Raw genomic sequence first — 17,491 nt, forward strand, 5'->3', positions numbered from 1 at the left:
CTCTACTGCATTTTTCAGGGAGGGCATGCCTGGCCACCCTTCAGAGGGGCCAATAGTAGCCCTTTTATCATGGGACCAGGAAGACCACTCCTGCTTCATCTAGAAGCATCAAAACAGAAAATTAATAATTTGGTCACAAAAACAGAAATTGCTGGAAAGGCTTAGCAGGTCTGGCAGCACCTGTGGAAAGAGATCAGAATTAACGTTTCAGGTCCAGTGATCCTTCCTCAAAACTGGATCTCAGATCTTCTCCAGCAATTTCTGTTTTTGTTTCTGATTTTCAGCATCTGCAGTTTCTTTTGATTTTTATGGATAATTTTGTGATAGGCAGTGGCAAGTCCCTTTTAAGCCCTGCTGTTTAGCCTGGTCACCACCTAGTTAAAGGTGGGAGGAGAGTATGAGCACTGCTTGAACACAATTTGTCCACTTTTATCTTGATAATACAATCAGGGTACTATGTATGATATAGGACACATGCTTAATCATGGCTTCCACCTGAATCAGGCAATTTCCTGTGAAAACCTTGCAGGTGAAATCATGGATGGATAGACCAGTAAATGTGGTGGTTCAATTTCACTACCCCATTGCCACCTAGTTAAAATCTATCCTTTTTGAAATTAAAATTATTGTATGCATTAATATCCTCTACATCTTGCTCCACCACCTCTTAAAACAGCATTCTGCCTTTTGGGGGGGGGGGGGGGGGCTTTTGCCAAGCTCTCCTGTTATCCCCCCAACTTGATATCACTCTCTCCACTTTTAAAAGTCTTTTTAAAACCAATCTTTTTTACCTCATCTTTGATTATCTCTGATTCCTGCCAGACTATTGTTCCATACTGAGATGTTGATTGTGCTAGATAACTGACAAATGTTACAGAACGGTTAAAATCAATGCTGATTTAACAAATGTTTCTATGGAGGACCATAGCTCCTAGAAGGCAGGTACAAAAGTAACAATGTAAGTACTACCATATAATTTTTAAATTAAAGATCTGATCAGCAACATGTAGATAATTCATATTAACAAGACACTATTCTTAAGACTAAGTCTTATATGGTTCTCTTTAAATTATGTCTGTAGCTTATGTTCGCATTTTCAAGAATACTTATGATGTTGTATATTGGTCCACATCACTCTTTTAACTCTCTGTCACTACCTACTCTAGTCTGACTTACTTCATAACTTATTGAGTACAACTGAAAATTGACAGTGTTAGCACAAAATGAACATTTCATAAATGGAACCTTGTGCTGAACATTTGCGTACAGAACGAACATGAAAAGCAAACTAATTTTGCAGACAAGATTTTCTTTAGAACAAAATGAGTTCCGGAGTCACTAGCCAGAACATTTAGTTTTAAAAACATGTCAAAGTTCAAAGATATTCAACTTCTGAGGGATTGTAATTTTTCTGATCCAGCAGACTGCTATTCAAGACTTATCCAGATATGTTAGGTCAGTAATCTGAGCTGCCAGGTTTGCTAAAGACAAGTGGTATGAGATCAGTTGCAGTCACTATAATGTGTCTGCTTTTGCTTGAATGCAGGATTTCTTCAGGAAAGGGCTGATCTTGCAAAATCCAACTTCTAGCATGGAGCCTCACCTACTAGAAATGCATATCAGGAGTTTCTGGCAAGTTTATAAACTTGTTCTTCCGTGTTGTGCATCTGCAGTGCTATCCACAGACTTCGGTACAATTCTCCACAAGGAGAATAGTAATAACCTGAGTCCACTTTTATTAGAGTTGTACAGACAATGTATCTGTAAAATTATTTTGATGTTCTTTCAGCTGTTCAAATATCTAAAAACTAACCAGAGTGTCTATTATCTCCCAGTTTGCAAGATTCGTTGGATTTCAAAAATCTGATAATTAGATAAAGATTTAAAAAAATTGGATATGTTTGCATTACATTTTCTATAAGCTCTGATAACATTCAAAAATAAATTGTCACAATGATTAAGTTATTTTGGGCAGCGCAATTATTGAGAAAAACCTTTAAGAGTACCTGCTTCAGTGCTATAGGCCTTGAAAACCACAATACATAACATCAATTCACCACCATTTGCCCACCCTCAAGTTTTTGCAATTTCCTTTTACAGAGATAAATGTATTCTACAGAATGCGGTCCTGTCTTTTTTTTCTGAAGTATCCCTTTTTATTTAGAACAGATCTCAGCTGGATATATAAAACACATTTCAATATCAATCTTAAATTCTTGAGGGTTTCATAATTTGGAAAGATAACTGTATCATTGCAATACCTTTCTGGACATTGTCTTTATGAAGCCTCTGCCTTGTAAGTACTAGATTGTGTGCAGTCTTCCTCTGCTGTAATACTTTCTTGTTGAGTTTGCTGATCTCACATTGTAATGCAATCATTGTATAAAATTAGAATTGACCATGGTGTCTTGCTGCTTTTTTGATTTCACTCTTTGTTTCCTGCATATGTAGGCTGCATTTCAGCTCAACGCTTTGTTCAGTACAGTTTAATTTCAGTACAGTGAAAGAGAAAAACATTTGATTACATTTTGTTGTAGGTGGACTCAATTCATTGTATACAAATACAACAAATCTTTCTTGATAAAATAATTACTTTTTCCACATAACAAATCGTTCACTTGCTCTTTTCACAGAAATTAAGAAATTAGAATAACAACTTTGGCATTGAATGTATCTAACTGGTACATTTTCCAACATGCTCAACAAACATAATTTTAAATTATAACATTAAATTGATTGAAAAACTCAGCATAATGCTGAGTCAAAGCAACGATTGAGTGGAAAAGAAAGACTGCTTTCAGGAAAAATTCCATTTATGTTTATATTCAGTTTTTTATTGCCTGCATAATTAAGTCCTTGTATCTTATAATTATGTTAAGGATATTTCATTAAACATCTGTCAAAAATTATAATATGTAATTAATTTCAGTGATAATGTACTCCCACAAACTAAAATGATTCTATAATTGATTTCATTTTAAAACATAAAAAGATTGAACATTTTAATTGGTGATAAATTGTAATAAGTAAAAGTCCTACTGAATTCGCTTTTGTGAGGTATTCACATTTGTTTCTCCACTATGCTAACATTACTACATTTCTAAAGAAATTTGTGTTTCAATAAAGTTATTTGTTCTGGCTAAAATTTTATATTTGTATGTTAAATAGCATGAATGTTGCTTGAAGAAACAAAGTCTGATTGTATTTTTGCAGGATGCATATAACAAAGGACAGCACAAATGTTAGCCACATGCTTAAATTTATCTCCATTTATTACTCACTTTTTTATATATCATGTTATAAATAGTTAAGATCTGTCAATAATACAGTAACTAAGTAATCATTGATGCTAAAACGCTGGACAAGATCGAATTTAGTTACCGTAGGTAAAACATGGAGAATGTGAAGATCTATTCATAACATAAATAATTAGAATATTTCATCAACCCTGAAAACTACAGATTACTTGCTTTACCTGGCAAAAGAACTGAGAAGGAGATGAGATTGCTTGTCACTGTGAATTTGTTATGATCTGAAATATGTATTTGAAAGAGCAAAGGAAGCAGATTCAATGGTAACTTGCATAATGGAATTGCAAATACACTTCAAACTGAAAACTGCACAAGGCTGTGAGGAAAGTGTGGGAATGGATAGTTCTTTCACAGAGCCAGCACAGGGCAGATGGGAAGAATGGTCTCTTTATGTGCAATATAATTTAATGATTAGCAAATGACCTGGGATACCACAGCTGACATGTGTACACTGCCTTGATTTGTACATTTTATATTAGGAAAATATTATCTTGGAAAAAAACTTAGAACAAGTTTCTAAATTTGTGAATTTTAACTATACTAGATAATTAAATATGCTGCAGATACAACATTTTTGAATGCTGTTCAGATACTTGGAATATTCACAAAAACAGTACATTTATACATTGGAAAAATTATATTTTATTCTCAATGATTGAATGTTTTATTGGCAAATAGTGTGAATTGACAATTTGAACTTTTTACACTGAAGCTTTACATATAAATGTAATTAATACATTTTATTTAATTATATTTTATCAAACTAAAATTTCTATAGCATTAAGATTAATATAATGATAGTTGAATATGATTTAAAATACAATAAATAAAATGGATGAGCTTGAGGCTCTATTGGAAGTTGGCAGATACGATATTGTGGGAATAACTGAGACGTGGCTTCAAGTGGACAGGGCCTGAGAAATGAATATTCAAGACTACACGTGCTTTCGTAAGGACAGACTGACGGGCAGAGGGGGTGGGTTGGCCATGTTGGTAAGGGATGATATTCAGTCCCTTGCGCGGGGGGACCTAGAATCAGGGGATGTAGAGTCAGTGTGGATAGAGCTGAGAAATTCCAAGGGTAACAAGACCCTCTTGGGAGTTGTCTACAGGCCCCCAAACAATAGTCTGCATGTCGGATGTAAGTTGAATCAGGAGCTGAAATTGGCCTGTCGCAAAGATGTTACTACAGTTGTTATGGGGGATTTCAACATGCAGGTAGACTGGGAGAATCAGGATGGTATTGGACCTCAAGAAAGAGACTTTGTGGAGTGCCTCCGAGATGGATTCTTAGAACAGCTGGTGCTGGAGCATACCAGGGAGAAGGCAATTCTGGATCTGGTATTGTGCAACAAACCAGAATTGATCAGAGACCTCGAAGTGAAGGAGCCATTGGGAAGTAGTGACCATAATACAATAAGCTTCAATCTGCAATTTGAGAGGGAGAGGGTACAATCGGAAGTGACAATATTTCTGTTGAATAAAGAGAACTATGGAGCTATGAGGGAGGAGCTGGCCAAAGTTCAATGGTGCAATACCTTAGCAGGGATGACAGTGGAGGAACAATGGTGGATATTTCTGTGTATAATGCAGAAGATGCAGGATCAGTTCATTCCAAAAAGGAAGAAAGATCCGAGGAGGAGGCATGGGATGCCGTGGCTGACAAGGGAAGTTAAGAAAATATAAAGTTAAAAGAGAAAAAGTATAACATAGCAAAGATAAGTGGGAAAACAGAGGACTGGGAAGCTTTTAAAGAACAACAGAGGATTACTAAGAAGGAAATACGCAGAGAAAAAATGAGGTACGAAGATAAACTGGCCAAAAATATAAAGGAGGACAGTAAAAGCTTTTTTAGGTATGTGAAAGGCAAAAAAATGGTTGACTAAAATTGGGCCCTTGAAGATAGAAACAGGAGAATATATTACGGGGAACAAAGAAATGGCAGAAAAATTGAATTGTTACTTCAGATCGGTGTACACTGGGGAAGACACAAGCAATCTCCCTGAGGTAACAGTGGCTGAAGGACCTGCACTTAAGGGAATTTATATTTGCCAGGAATTGGTGTTGGAGAGACTGTTAGGTCTGAAGGTTGATAAGTCCCTGAGGCCTGATGGTATACATCCCAGGGTACTGAAGGAGGGGGCTCGAGAAATCGTGGATGCGTTGGTGATTATTTTCCAGAGGTCGATAGATTCGGGATCAGTTTCTGTGGATTGGAGGGTGGCTAATGTTGTACCACTTTTTAAAGAAGGTGGGAGAAAGAAAGCAGGAAATTATAGACCAGTTAGTCTGACCTTAGTGGTGGGAAAGATGCTGGAGTCTATTATAAAGGGTGAAATTATGACACATCTGGATAGTAGTAACAGGATAGGTCAGAGTCAGCATGGATTTATGAAGGGGAAATCATGCTTGACTAATTTTCTGGAATGTTTTGAGGATGTAACTCCGAAGATGGACGAGGGAGATCCAGTAGATGTAGTGTACCTGGACTTTCAGAAAGCTTTTGATAAAGTCCCACAGAGGAGGTTAGTGAGCAAAATTAGGGCGCATGGTATTGGGGGCAAAGTACTAACTTGGATTGAAAGTTGGTTGGCTGATAGGAAACAAAGAGTAGTGATAAACGGCTCCATTTCGGAATGACAGGCAGTGACCAGTGGGGTACCGCAGGGATCAGTGCTGGGACCGCAGCTTTTTACAATATATGTTATTGATATAGAAGATGGTATTATTAATAACACTAGCAAATTTGCTGATGATACTAAGCTGGTGAAATGTGAGGAGGATGTTAGGAGATTACAGGGTGACCTGGACAGATTAGGTGAGTGGTCAGATGCATGGCAGATGCAGTTTAATGTGGATAGATGTATGGTTATCCACTTTGGTGGCAAGAACAGGAAGGCAGATTACTACCTAAATGGAATCAATTTAGGTAAAGGAGCAGTACAAAGAGATCTGGGTGTTCTTGTGCACCAGTCAATGAAGGTAAGCATGCAGATACAGCAGGTAGTGAAGAAGGCTAATAGCATGCTGGCCTTCATAACAAGAGGAATTGAGAATAGAAGCAAAGAGGTTCTTCTGCAGCTGTACAGGGCCCTGGTAAGACCACACCTGGAGTATTGTGTGCAGTTCTGGTCTCCAAATTTGAGGAAAGACATTCTGGCTATTGAGGGACTGCAGCATAGATTCACGAGGTCAATTTCTGGAATGGCGGGACTACCTTACGCTGAAAGACTGGAGCGACTGGGCTTGTATACCCTTGAGTTTCGAAGACTGTGAGGGGATCTGATTGTGACATATAAGATTATTAAAGGATTGGACACTCTAGAGGCAGGCAACATGTTTCCACTGATGGGTGAGTGCCGAACCAGAGGACACAGCTTAAAAATATGGGGTAGACCATTTAGGACAGAGATGAGGAGAAACTTCTTCACCCAGAGAGTGTGGCTGTGTGGAATGCTCTGCCCCAGAGGGCAGTGGAGGCCCAGTCTCTGGATTCATTTAAGAAAGAGTTTGATAGAGCTCTCAAGGATAGTGGAATCAAGGGTTATGGAGATAAGGCAGGAACAGGATACTGATTAAGGATGATCAGCCATGATCATATTGAATGGTGGTGCAGGCTCGAAGGGCAGAATGGCCTACTCCTGCACCTATTGTCTATTGTCTATATTTAAATACATGTATATAAATGATAACAGAATAAAAATTTGTTCTCATTTTTAGATGTCAATTTTCTGTTTAGGTGTTACTAAGTAGAAATATTTCTGTATCAATTGCTTTCCTTGAATTCTGCAAAATGAGACAGAATTTAAAATTCTATGCAAATGGTTTAGATAATTCTATGCAAATGGCATTTCCATGGTATTATTTCTTTTAATTTTATGCAATTAGTAAATATTATTCATAATTTTAAGATTGCAAGAGAGATGGCATAGCAACTAAGAAAACCAAGAGCAGAAAATTTCCATTTTTTTCCATTTAAAATTGAATATTTGTGACTACTTTATGCTAGCTGCCATTTAATGTGAGCAATAAAGTAATACAAAATGCAATTTTCACCCCAAATTAGCTCCTCACTGTAGTTATTAGTACAAAGCCCTCTTGCATGGAACAAAGGCCACTGAGATTATTATAATAGCAATATTTTTGTATTAAGTAATTTTTTATAGTCAGAACCATGAATTTAGAGTCACAGAGTCATATAGCATGGAAACAGCCCCTTTGGTCTAACTCATCCCGGCCAATCAAACATCCCAATTTGACCTAGTCCCATTTGCCAGCATTTGGCCTATATCCCTCTAAACCTTTCCTATTCATATACCCATCTGGATGTCTTTTTAAATGCTGTAATTGTATCCACCTCCATTACTTCCTCCAATAGCTCATTTCATACACACACCATCCTCTGTGAAAAAGTTACCCCTCAGGTCAATTTTAAATCCTTCCATTCTCACCTAAACCTATGTCATCTAGTTCTGGACTCACCACCCAAGGAAAAAGACCTTGGTTATTCACCCTCTCCATGGCCCTTATCATTTTATTTGCCTGTACAACCTCAGTCTCCGATACTCCAAGGAAAAATAGCCCTAGCCTATTCAGCTTCTCCTTATAGGTCAAACCCTCTAGTCCCAGCAACATTCTTGCAAATCTTTTCTGCATGTTCTCAAGTTTAGTTTTAACTAAAATAACAAATTACGTGCTAACTGTACAAAATGAAAAGCAGCTTCCTGCAATCTTCCATGAGATTCAGAGACATCTTTCTCATCTGCGATTCTGTATCTAAAGAATTGTTAATGTTTATTCGGTTGACTGCTGGTGTTGTGTATACCTTAAAAATGACTTCTTGTGAAAGTGAATTGAAGATTATCACAAATAGAGAACATTTTCACAAGGCCCTTTGTGAAATTAAAGCAATTTATCACTTGCTGACTCCACAATTTGCCGAAACTTGTTCTGTTACCTAATGTAAATGATAGCACATAATTTAATATGAAAATGTTGCAATCACATAGAATTTTACTTTTCCGGAAATGATTCAATTAGTGTGACTTTAGTTTGAAATTTCACTTATAAGAACTGAGTTATTTGTTTCAATAATGAAGGTTGGTGGGTGAAAGGGATTCCATGCATCGGTTGTTATTCTTATTAGTAACTAGCAGTTCTTATAACCTCCCCCAATCAACCGCTGGATGCATTCAAATTACTTGGTGACTGTTAGCTCTGTTTACTATATTTGTGTATAATTCCCCTCAAATTCACACCACCTTATTTCAACCAGCTATGTAATTTCCACATTGTAGATGACAAGAGCCAGTTAAGTAGAATATTAAAAATATTCAACCTTCTCAAGGTTACACGTTTTCAATTTAATTTCCTTGAATTGTTCCCTTGAACTGACCTTTTTGATCCTCATTTTTGCAACAGAGAATCTCTCCAATGAAGATATACTTGTGGATTCTATGTGTGATACATCTATGCTTTCAGAGGCTGGATTATATATAGGTAATGAGGTTTGCGAACCACACTACACTGAATGATAGGATAAGTGTAACTCAAGTGAGATTCAATAGCAATGCATCACTTTAATAAAAACTCAAATTCAGAAAGAAAATGCATTTCAGCAAGAATTTAATCTTTTGAAACCTATAATATTGATTAATTTTTGAGGACCAAGCGAGTTTTGAGAAGATTTGTAGCTCAGGTTGAGGTTTTGGATGTAGGATTGCTTGCTGAGCTGCAAGGTTCATTTCCAGACGTTTCATTACCCTACTAGGTAACATCTTTTGAGGACAAAGTTTTGAATGCCAACACTTTGTTTAGTTAATAGATTTCAGATGAAAGTCTTTAAAAACTGGTGTGATTTTAATGGAAATGTAGGCTTTTAAAAAATTCGTTAATGGGATGAGGGCATCATTGGCTAGGCCAGCATTTATTGTCCATCTCTAATTGTCCAGGGGGAAATTAAAAGTCAACCACATCACTGTAGGTCTGGAGTTCCGTGTGCAGGCCAACCAGGTAAGGAGACAGTTTCCATCCCTTAAGAAAATTAATGAACCAGATGGGCTTTTCTGACAATTAGTAATGGTTTCATGGCATCGTTCCAGTTTTTTTTAATTGAACTCAAATTCCACCATCTGCCATGGCAGGATTTGAACCCAAGTCCCAGATATTATTTGGATTAACAGTCCAGTGATAATACCACAAAGCCTTTGCCTCCCCTTCAATGGTAATGCACAGATGTTAATTTAAAAAACCAAGTTTGATCGGCTATATTAATTATTTTCCCAAAGCAATAGTAGTAGTCACAATTTTGCATAAGAATAATAGCAGCCTTTCAAAACTGAAGATAGGGTTGTGGGCTGCAGGGCCTTGGGCAAATCACACTAGAGAAGATTCCGTGCCCTTGTACAAATTCTATCATGAGAGAAAGGGGAAGCTATAAGTCCATGAAGCCCCATCATTACATTAATGATGTCTTGTCTCCTTCAAAATAAACCAGAAATTAAATGGAAGGTCATAAGGCACCACTCACACCTATTCCAAGGTCATCCCCACTCTTCCAGCTCCTCCCAGGTGCCCATGATCACAATGCCATGCACCCCCAAACTATGAGACCCATATTGGTCATCCTGATTTGCCCTCTCCAGGGACAGTTCTACATACAAATGGACGGTTCAGTTGAAAGGAAGGAAAAATACAAGATATAGAGAACAAAGATCCTAAAATTTGTTAATTCTTATCTTTGCTCATGTAGCAGCACTGCCATGTCTGAGCCAGTAGTCTGAAATTGAGCCACTTTCCAGAATTGGATCTCATGATATTGAGGAATCGACGTTTCGGGCATAAGCCCTTCTTCAGGAATGGGGAAAGTTTGTCCAGCAGGCTAAGATAAAAGGTAGGGAGGAGGGACTTGGGAGAGGGGCGTCGGAAATGTGATAGGTGGAAAGAGGTCAAGGTGAGGGTGATAGGTCAGACTGGGGTGGGGGCGGAGAGGTCGGGAAGAAGATCTCAGGTTAGGAAGGCGGTGCTGAATTGGATGGATTTGACTGAGACAGAGTGGGGGGAGGGGAAATGAGGAAACTGGTGAAATCCGAGTTCATCCCTTGTGGTTGGAGGGTTCCTAGCCGGAAGATGAGGCGTTCTTCCTCCAACCGTCGTTTTGTTGTGGTCTGACAATGGAGGAGTCCAAAGACCAGCATATCCTTGGTGGAGTGGGAGGGGGAATTGAAATGTTGAGCTACAGGGTGGTTGGGTTGGTTGGTCCGGGTGTCCCAGAGGTGTTCTCTGAAACGCTCCGCAAGTAGCCGGCCTGTCTCCCCAATATAGAGGAGGCCACATCGGGTGCAGAGGATGCAATAGATGATATGTGTGGAGGTGCAGGTGAATCTGTGGCGGATATGGAAGTTTCCTTTGGGGCCTTGGAGGGAGGTGAGGGGGGAGGTGTGGGCGCAAGTCTTGCACCTCCTGCGGTTGCAGGGGAAGGTGCCGGGAGTGGAGGTTGGGTTGGTTTGGGGTGTGGATCTGACGAGGGAGTCACGGAGGGAGTGGTCTTTACGGAATGCTGATAGGGGAGGGGAGGGAAATATATCCTTGGTGGTGGGGTCCGTTTGGAGGTAGCGGAAATGACGGCGGATGATGCGCTGTACATGGAGATTGGTGGGGTGGTAGGTGAGGACCAGTGGGGTTCTGTCCTGGTGGCGGTTGGAGGGGCGGGGTTCAAGGGCGGAGGAGTGGGAAGTGGAAGAGATGCGGTGGAGGGCATCGTCGACCACGTCGGGGGGGAAAATTGCGGTCCTTGAAGAAGGAGGCCATCTGGGTTGTGCGTTTTTGGAACTGGTCCTCCTGGGAGCAGATGCGGCGGAGTCGAAGGAATTGGGAGAATGGGATGGCGTTTTTACAGGGGGCAGGATGGGAGGAGGTGTAGTCCAGGTAGCTGTGGGAGTCGGTCGGTTTGTAGTAGATGGAACCCTCCAACCACAAGGGATGAACTCGGATTTCACCAGTTTCCTCATTTCCCCTCCCCCCACCCTGTCTCAGTCAAATCCATCCAATTCAGCACCGCCTTCCTAACCTGAGATCTTCTTCCCGACCTCTCCGCCCCCACCCCAGTCTGACCTATCACCCTCACCTTGACCTCTTCCACCCATCACATTTCCGACGCCCCTCTCCCAAGTCCCTCCTCCCTACCTTTTATCTTAGCCTGCTGGACAAACTTTCCCCATTCCTGAAGAAGGGCTTATGCCCGAAACGTCGATTCTCCTGTTCCTTGGATGCTGCCTGACCTGCTGCGCTTTTCCAGCAACACATTTCCAGCTCTGATCTCCAGCATCTGCAGACCTCACTTTCTCCTTCTCATGATATTGACTTGAATTACAGTTCAGTGTTGTGAACCTGCTTTAATGTTTAGACTGAGCAGCTTTACTTGATTTTTACTTCTGGCTATTAAAAATCTGACTGTAGTATTTCAGAAGCAGGAAAATTCCTAGTGCCCCAGACAATTTTCCACTTACACTAACACACCATTCCATCTCACTGCAGTTCGTGAGCAGTTCTGGCCACCCTTGAATAAGGCAATTTAACTTTAAGGTACAATTTAATATGTTGTGATTGCCATATTTTGGTAATGTGATATTGGCAACAACTTAGTTACATACCACTTCATTGTATTGAAACTTCCTGAAGTGCTTCACAATAGCAGTATTAAACAAAGTATGATGCTCAGCCACAGAGGAATATTCGGTCAGATGATGAATACTTTGACCAAAGAGTTAAGTTTTAACGTGCCTTAAAGGAGGAAAATGAAAAGATGGTGTAGAAGTGAACGGAGGGAATGTCTTGGGGTCAAGACAACTTTAGCACAGTCACCAATGGTGGAACAGGTATACTTAGAAATGTACAAAGGGCCAGAATTATAGGTCAGTTACATCTGAAAGTCATGGGGCTGAAAAAGATTACAAAGACTAGGGATGGGCAAGGTAATGGAGAGATTTGAAAATACAAAATCTAAAATTTTGAAATCAAGACATTGCTTCATCAAGAGCTGACAAAGATTGGTGAATATGGGTGACAGAGAAATAGGACTTTGCTGTCAGTTCAGATGAATGTTGGTACATCTTTGTTATTCTGTATGTCTCTTCACTCTTTGATTTTAATCTCTAACTTAATTCACCTGGCTCTCTCTGCATTAAATTTGCTACCTGTCATCTTTAAATTTCTCCCACACACTTGCAATCCCTACCTCAGAAATTACAATATCCTCTGGCCTTTATAGATATTTTCTAATGAACCAGTTCAGACATGCTATTATACATCTCTAGAAGAGGTGGGACTTGATCAAAGATTTTCTGGCTCAGAGCTGGATCACTACTTCTGCACCACATTGTAGCCATTCCATTTCCCTGTTTTGATTGTAACGCATTCTGTACCCTGCGTCATCAACTCCATCCCTTTCTACCTGCAATTATCTCGGCCAAAAATCACTTTATTCTCTAATTTTCACTCCTGTAAATCAGGAATGGAATTTGTAATTTTGGATCAGTAATCTACAGCTGGAAATTAAATAAAAGCTCCCTTAGATTCTACTGGAGATCCAATAGTTCTTGCATCAATTGCATCAATTTCAAATTGCTGACTGGACAGAAAATCAAACTGGGTTCATTCAAATCCAATGCCATTTAGGTACATCCTGGGTCTTAATATTTAAAGGAAACTAAACTGCGTGAATAGTGAGATTTAACATTATTGTTGAAGTACTTGTAACAAGCTGGCTGACCACAAAAGGAGATGCTTGTCTTGTACAGGAAACATCTGCCACAGTGTTCAGCACAGAGATAAAACTGACAAATGTATTTTGGAAATTCAACGTACCATAATAATATAGTGTGCAAAAATTGATAGAAAATTATAGAAATTAGAAAATGTTCAGGTGAAACAAAGTTGGAGTTTGACATCAATTAAACAAAGATTGAAATTTGGAAGGTGCAGTTTGTGTCAATAGATCAATGGACATTGGATTAACATCACAAGTGCCTCAACTGTTCATTTTGAGATAGTTTTCTAGTTACAGGAATTCCTCTTACACAGGATTATTAATGGTTTGTGAATATTTCCTGTGAACTCGTACATGTTTGCATTTGATATCTCCTAATAACACATTCTGTTTATAGTGTGAACGCCCATCAGACTACCTACTTTACTTTTCATGTGAGACATATTTAAACATTCCTGGAACTATTCAAATTGCTATATCCTTAACTGTTATGTGAAAACAGGGTTTTGAGCTAAAATTCCTGCAAATAGCTACACAGAGTTAGAATTATTGATGTTTAGCTGGAGCTCATGTTGTTGACAGTGAAGTTAAAGGCTATGGTCATTCCACACTTTTCCTTTGTGGTTAATTATTTAACCTAACACACAATCAACCACTAATCATCATATATATGTCAATGTAAGCCTTCTGAGGGTATCTCTTTTGGATTGGAACAGAAGCCTGACACTGGTCTATTGGAGCAGTCCGCAAGACATAACTAGTTAGGTTTTAGAAAGTAGAGTTTTCGTTCCTGGAGAGATACCGAGCATGCTTTAATCATGTCAGAAATGTATGAGCCCGCTGCTCCTGATTGTCTATCCACACTTGAACAACTATGACCTGACCAATTTATTTTTCTGAAGATGTAGAGAAAGCAAGACAAGCAGCACATGCTAACATTGACATTTGTCGAAGGAGTGCAGAAGGCAGTGTTGTAGAAAATGCTATGACCCCTAGTCCCACATGAACAGCAGGATTCCTTTAAAGGTACAGCTCAGGCACGTATATTTTTGTACCAGCTTTTCTGGCAGGATTAGTATTCCTGGAGCTATAATTTCTTACTCAGATGCTACAACCTACATTGGCCTCAAATGCAAGTTAGCTTTTGTCTTCTCACATTAAATCTTATTGTATTAAATAGGATGACCCTGGAGATCCATATAGAGGTCTAAATATGGGATAGCGCTTTTAATTACTTCCTGATGCAGAACCAGTTAGCTCTTCACAGCACAAGCTAGCACGCATTTGCTTAAATTTTCTTTGAATTTTATAGGAATGGGGTCAGAAACATACTGCTATCCTTGGAAGAAATGTTAGTCCCAAACCAAACAACATTAAAGGTCACCTCATGTGGACAATTCATATTAGGCGCACTAAGGAAGTAAAGATCAGACTACTGTGCCTCAATTGAAGGAACAGCCATCTTCGAGAGCTGCTTGCAAGTAAAGGGATGGTTATCAGGTTTAGTGTGAGTGGTTACTTTAGTTCATGTTCCTGTATGTTCCTGCTTCAAGAATGCTTTGTATTAACTCAAACACATGATTCTAAGTCACAGGCTGTTTGAACACAATGGACCATAAGATGTCAGAGCAGAATTTGGCCATTCAGCCCATCGAGAATTCTCCATACTTTATTATGGCTGATGTTTCTCAACCCCATTCTCCTGCCTTCTCTCTGCAACCACTGATCCCCTCACTAACCAAGAATCTATCTATCTCTGTCCAAAATATACTTGATGACTTGGTCTCCACATCTCTCTGCAGCAAAGTGTTCCACAGATTCAGCAATCTCTGGCTGAAGAAATTCCTCCTCATCTCAGTTCTAAAGGGTTGTCCATTCATTAAGTTTCTATATTTGGGTTGTAGTCTCTCCTTTTAGTAGAAAAATCTCTATTTCTACTCTATCTAGGCCTCTCAGTATTTCACATTAACCTTCTAAACTTTGGGTACAGACCCAGTCAAGTCTTCAACCTATCAATTTCTCAACCGCTCCTCATATGACAAACCTTCGTACCCAGGATCATTCTGTTAACCTCCTCTAGGCCACCTCGAATGACAGCACATCCTTCCTTAGATATGGAGCTCAAAACTGTTCACAATATTCGAAATGTTTTCTGACCAGAGCCTTAAACAGCATCAGCAGCCCATGTCTGCTCTTGTACTCGAGCCCTCTTAAAATGAATACTATCATTGCATTTACCTTCCTAACTTCCAAATGAAACTGCATGTTAACTTTAAGAATATCCTGAACTAGGACTCCCAAATATGTACTTCAGATTTCCAAAGCATTTTCCTATTTAGAAAATAGTCTGTGCCTCTATTCTTCCTACCAATATGAATAACCTCATACTTTCCCGCATTGTATTCTATCCGCTACTTCTTTGCCCATTCTCCTACCCTGACCAAGTCTTTCTCAGCCTCCCACATCCTCAATATTACATGTCCCTCCACCTCTCTTTGTGTCATCTGCATGATGTGCTGCAGATATAATGCCCACTGCAAATTGCCAAATATCACTCTGGTTGGTTGGTATATAGGAGCTAGTGAGGACTGCAGATAGTGCCTGCAGGCTTCACTATCTCCTACTTGCCACAAACCATACTGCAAAGCCTCTTCCAACGATGCCCACCTTGAGAAAGTTTTCCTCCTCCCTCCACAAACATCTCAACGAGTCTCTCCACACTTCCAACCGACCTATCACAATCAACTCCTACCTTCGCCCACCTATTGCCATCCCACCTACCTTTCCCCTAGCTCCAACCCCCCCCCCCCATTTATTTCTCAGTCCCCTTACCCATTCCTGATGAAGAGTTATGCCCGAAACATTAACTCTCTCACTCCTCAGATGTTGCCTCACCTGCTGTGCCTTTTCCAGCACCACACTTTATCAACTCTTGGCTTTGAGATGCCCTATTACAGCATCAACTTTACAGATTGTTAGGGCCTTGATCATGAGATTGCCAATAAGATTTACTTTGTAGAGTGTGGAGCTGTTTAAACCCTAGGGCGCGTACTGACCAGAGAACAGAGGCTTTCAAGAGATAATAGTTAACAACCCACTGGCAGACTTCTCAGCTAGTACATTGAGAGCTGGACGCTTATTTGGTTGCTCCATTTCAATGATAAATTTCAGCAAGAATTGAGTTTATTAAGCTGTGTAAATAAATTCTTTGTAGCTGCAGATTCAAATATTGCAAATGTGATATCTAAATACAGGCAAGGGGTAGGAATTTACAAATATGTTGTTCTTTTCTTAGAAAAATGGAGTCATGGAGATAGCCAATTATTGCTGTATCTCGATGGCAACCCCCTGACCAATCAGAATCTACCTATTCAATCTGAGAATTAACAGTGACAGTTCACTGTTCTTGATGCACCTCAATGATGATCCAACCAATCTTCTTCTCATGCCGTATAAAATAGTGTCCCTTTTTTCAAATCTTTATCTTGTGTCCTAATTCTGATGAGTGCAAGACATGAAGCTTCAACTTCTTGTCTCCTGTTGGCAACATTTAAGTTCATACTACCAAAAACCGTTTGCTGTTTTGTTGAGCTGTTAGAAACCAACTTCTAACCCTGTTTTGGACTGATCTTCTGGCAAGTTTTTAGAGGGTGCTTTAGCTTTGAGACTGTTTGGTATTTGAGAAATGTTTAATAACTGTAATGTCAGGTGGCAATTAGGGTTTTCCAATGCGAATTGTTCTTTTTAAAGTGTATATGAATGTTTGATCAAGGACCACAAATAGGCCCTTCAATCCCTCGAGCTTGCTCTACCATTTAATAAGATTATGGCTGATTTGATTGCAACCAGAAATCCACATTCCTGCTGAACTTTGATAATATTTCACCTCTTTCTTACCAAGCAACTATCCATTTCTGTCTTATAAATATTCAAAGAGCTTGTTTCAACCATTCTTTCAGAAAGGAAGTTCCAAAGATTTGTGACCCTATGAGGTCTCTTTTAATGGATGACCCCTTATTTTTAGACAGTTCCAGATTCTTCCATAAACTATCCTGTCAGGAACCCTTAGGATATTATATGCTTCGATTAAGTTGCTTCTTGCTCTTGTAAACTCCAGCAAATACAAGCTGAGCCTGAACAATCTTTCCTCAGAAGACAACCCACCCATTTTCAGGTACCTTGGACTGGTATATGAACTACATAAAGTTGAGGAGATTTGGTACAGAAGCTGAGAGGAGGTGTCCGCATAGAAACATTATGAGAAAGAAAGCTAGAATTTGTATTTTATGCAGTGTTACCCATAGCCTTTGGATGTAAAACTCAGACATCCCACGTTCTTTTGAAAGTGTAGCTATTGTAATATTGGAAACACGTCAGTCGATTTGTATCAAACATTGTTGCAGATAAACTGTTT

The 17,491-nt window shown here is 39.4% G+C and overlaps 1 protein-coding gene across 2 annotated transcripts in view; it reads left to right on the forward strand.

Annotated features, from left to right (window-relative positions):
* Positions 1-1,457: 1,457 nt before the first annotated feature.
* The window catches only part of chrna9a (cholinergic receptor, nicotinic, alpha 9a), a 91,475-nt gene continuing 75,441 nt past the window's right edge, over positions 1,458-17,491 (forward strand). For both annotated transcript variants that reach the window (XM_087987521.1, XM_043692625.2), the window contains exon 1: positions 1,458-2,296. The gene's annotated coding sequence lies outside the window, so the exon portion shown is untranslated. The remainder of the gene's footprint in view (positions 2,297-17,491) is intronic.

This window comes from Chiloscyllium plagiosum, unplaced genomic scaffold (genome assembly GCF_037043375.1).
Source record: "Chiloscyllium plagiosum isolate Xiang-an unplaced genomic scaffold, Cpla_swu_hap1 HiC_scaffold_1, whole genome shotgun sequence".
NCBI lineage: Eukaryota > Metazoa > Chordata > Chondrichthyes > Orectolobiformes > Hemiscylliidae > Chiloscyllium > Chiloscyllium plagiosum.